The following is a 3,893-nucleotide window of genomic DNA, read 5'->3' as shown; positions in this document are numbered from 1 at the left end:
GGCCGCCTCGGCGTGCGCTGCCCCTGGACGTCCTCTGCGCCCTCGGGGCGCGGGCTCCCCAGCCGCGGCCCGGTGTGGCCCCTTGTGACCGTTTCACCATCCCACCATCTTTGGGGCTGGAAGGATTCCTACTCCCGCTTGAGAGAGGCTGTGAGCGTGCCGTCTACATCCGTGGAAGCGCGTGTGGACTCTTGGAAAGTTGTGCGTGTGCGTGTGTGTGTGTGTGTCCAGGCAGCTGGGCAGAAACAAACCCCAGAGCTGTTCCTCCCCAAACTACCACCCTCCGGCCCGGGAAGCAGGAGGCAGTCCGGCTGTGGCCGGCAGCTCCCAGGAAGCCCTCAGGGCCCCTGGCTGGGGGTCCAGCCCTATCTCCTCCCGGAACACCCCGCAGAGTGGTCGCAGGCCGAGGAGGAAGTGCTCCGGCTCCGCAGCGTGTGCTGGCAGGGGTCTGCGGGTCTGCCTGTGCAGGGGCGCTGGTGTAGTTCCGGGGCGTCCGGGTGTCTGGGGACCATCCAGATGTGACTCTGCACGCCCAGTCTGTGTGCTGTGTGTTTGGAAACGTGTCTGAGTGTGTATTTGGGCTCCTGAGCCTCTCCGCCTGCTTGTGTGTCTGCATGTGCATGCCCTCTGTGTGTGAGTACTGGACAGGCTTCCGTGTGTGGCCGTGTACTTTGGTGTGCCATTACCACCACAACCCTCATGGCCCTCTGCCTGCACCTTTCTGGCTACAAGAACCTGGCAGGATTCAGTGGCGAGCGGCCGGCCGTGGGGTGGTAGGTGGCTGTGGAGGAGGAGACGGGCCTGGGAGGGGCCCCCTTCGGCTCACATTTCAGCAGAAGCGGGGAGGCCAGGGCAGCCCAGTTCTCACCTCAGTGACCTCTGCTTCTGCTGCCCGCTGCCCACCCACGAGGGCCGCGTCCCTGCTCCACCAGCCCTAAGCCTGGGGATGCAGGAGTCAGGGCCCAGCCCCTGGCCAGCTCAGCGGGGGCTGCAAGAACGGTCCGGTCAGCCCGGTCGTAGTAGGTTTCCCGGGCTGCACTCCTTCCTGGCCCCGGGTCCTGTGGGGGGTTGCTGGGCATGTGCACAGGGTGAGTAGATGTGTGGTGTGGGTATCTGCATCACAGGTTTGCCCAAAGCATCTGTGTGCACATGTGCATGTGTTTACGTGTGTCTGATTTGGATTTGTGCAAGTGGGCACGAGCGTGTGCTGTGCACAAATATGTATGTAGGGATCTGCACTGTAGAGGCTTACGTACACTGACCGTTTGGACACTTACGTAGTGAGCGCGTCTGCCTGTAACTTTTTGTGAGGGGGTAAGCACATTGTGTGTGTGTGTGTGTGTGCGTGTGCGTGTGCGTGTGCGTGAGTGTCTTCATTCCCCCCATTTCACATATTACGTGAGGCTGACTGAAGGCTCTGCCCTGGGTGCTAGAGATGTGATTCGGAGGTTCCTGTGAGCTTTGTGTTTGTGTGGGAAACAGATGGCTGGGATACCAAAGCCTTCCTTCTTCACTCCTGCGTGACCTCAGCGTCTTGGGTAATGTCTGTGAACCTACAAGGGCGCCTCCGCCCCTTGCAGATGTATCAGGAGCCTGCTACCCTGTGAAGACCCGCTGCTGATCAGCCATGTACCTCACACCCTGGCCTTCACTCTCCGACTCGCTTCTCCCTGTGGAAGAACACCGCTTCCTCCTTAGGGCCGTGCGGGGGCTGTTGAGGCTCCTGGGTGCAAGCAACAGTGGCTGTTGGATGTGACATCTAGTCCAAGTTTTTATTCTTATCACAGAATATAAATACTGCCGTTACGGAGCAGAGTCCTTGACAGTAGGACAAGAGACAGAAAATAAAGAAGCTCATGCTCCTGAGAATTGCAGCGAAGCAAGAGGAGGGGGAGTTTGTGCACACACACGCACGCTCATACACACAGTATGTACACACCTGCACTCACTGTCTTCGTCATGATCCAGAAGACCAGGCTTCACCTGGTGTCAGGGTCCTCTGAAAGATCCCCTGCTAAGAGGACGGCCGAGTCAGTGTCCACCGCTTAGCACGTCCCTGTTTATTACCATAATGCTTTGCTGCTGTTTCAGAGAGAGAAGTAATACCGCACACCTCCTGTATGCCAGCCAGTGTGCCTTGTGCTTTAGACACCTTGACTCGGTGGATTCTGCCCAAGACCCCGCTTTAATTACCCCCTCTGCTCATGGTTCTGGGGATCGAGGCTTGCATGCACTCTGCCGCTGAGCGACAGCCCCAGCCTCATAATTATTCTCATCTTGAAGATGGGAAAATGAGGCCCAGAAAATATAAGAAATTTGCCAGATTTACCTAGACAATCCTTTAGGTACCACGGAGGAGTAGCAGTGGGGATCCATCTTCTCTCTTGCTCCAAAGCCCTTCCCAGTAATCACAAGCTGTATCCTCAGCCAGAGTTCAAGTCCCTGCAAGGCAGGACTGGGGTCTGGAACCTTTACTGGGTCTTCCTCTTGCTGGAGCAGCATGGGGCATGGGCGTGTGGGAGGAAGGAGCCCTGCTCCCAGCCCTGACCCTTCTCAGGGAGTCGAGCAAATGCAAGTTGGTGTCACAGGCTGGGCAGGAGGGGCGCTGGGCTCCAGGTCAGGCCAGCCCCTGCTCCCCACACATCTCCTGTGCGTTAGTCCTGCTGTTCGTCTGAAGCATTTGCCCTAATCTATCCCAACTCTTGGCTTCTGCTTCCCGGCTCATTGTCCCATCATGGTCTAGTCTTTGCAAAGTCTTTGCCTTCTGAAGTTGTGCCTTCCTGTAGCTTTCCTTCTCCTAAGAACAATTCAGCATCTGCCTCTGGGAAGCTCTCTCAGTGGGTAAGAATCTAGTCTTTCTGAACTTTGTCCCTGAGCCCTGGGCCTGGGTACACCCACAAGTGGCTGAGAAATGGCCCATCCAAGGACCAAATCCTCCCATCCTAGCCGGCAGAGAGCAGCCAGGCGCAGCTCTGAGCCAGGGGCAGCTCTGAGCCAGGCGCAGCTCTGAGCCCGGGACCTCTACGGGCTGCGCATGCTTTAGAGCCGGTAGCTGCCCAAGATCACCAGCAAGGAGACGCTTGTTGTTCTCTTCTGCTTTCTCCTCCGGCCTGCTGGGCTGGGAGTTCCTGCGGACGCGCCCACCTCAGTCCTGAGTCCTTCTTTTGTCCACACCCTGTTCCAGGCAGGGTCCAGTGGCTTCCCGGCCACCAAACCTGAACAGGAAGCCCTTCGTGCAGGTTCCACAGCACCCGGGACTGCCCCTCCATAGCGGCACCTGGTCCTCAGCATCGTCACTGCCCAGTTTCTCATCTGCTTGTCCTAAAACTGTAAGATCTAAGAGGGCAGAGGTTGCGTCTCTTGCTTACTTGTGTGTCTAGCGCCTCGCTCAGCTCCTAGTAAAGTGCACAGCAGAGGGTTAGTTAGCACATGCTGAGTTGGACTAGTCTCCGAGACGCCTCTCCAACCACAGGGAAAGGGCCCCAAACCTGCCCACTCCTTACTCCCGTGCCCCTCGGAGGGACCCCTCCTACGCCATACGCAAGACCTTTCAACTTGGGTGGGCCTCGAGGGGAAGGGGTATGGGAGAACCACTTCCCATTACTGTGTGATCGTGTGCTGGCTGGGTCACCGAAACCCTCCCGGCCCACAGGGGACCAGGCTCACGCCTCCAGCCAGACACCAGAACCTAGTGGGAGGCCTGGGGTGCGGTGGAGTGGGAAAGCGGCCCAGAGATGAGCCCAAGGGTGACCACAAGCTCCCAGGGTGGGAAACAAGATGGCACCCACCACCGAGGCTGGGAACCAGGGAAGCCAGGAGCAGTGCCCACGGCCTTGTCCCCGGCCTCTGGGTTAGCGTGTTGTCACCAAAGGAATGGAAACCTGTACTTTGGG

The sequence above is a fragment of the Chinchilla lanigera genome, unplaced genomic scaffold, assembly GCF_000276665.1.
Source record: "Chinchilla lanigera isolate Chin_1 unplaced genomic scaffold, ChiLan1.0 scaffold00122, whole genome shotgun sequence".
NCBI lineage: Eukaryota > Metazoa > Chordata > Mammalia > Rodentia > Chinchillidae > Chinchilla > Chinchilla lanigera.
Note: the sequence above shows the minus strand (reverse complement) of the source record.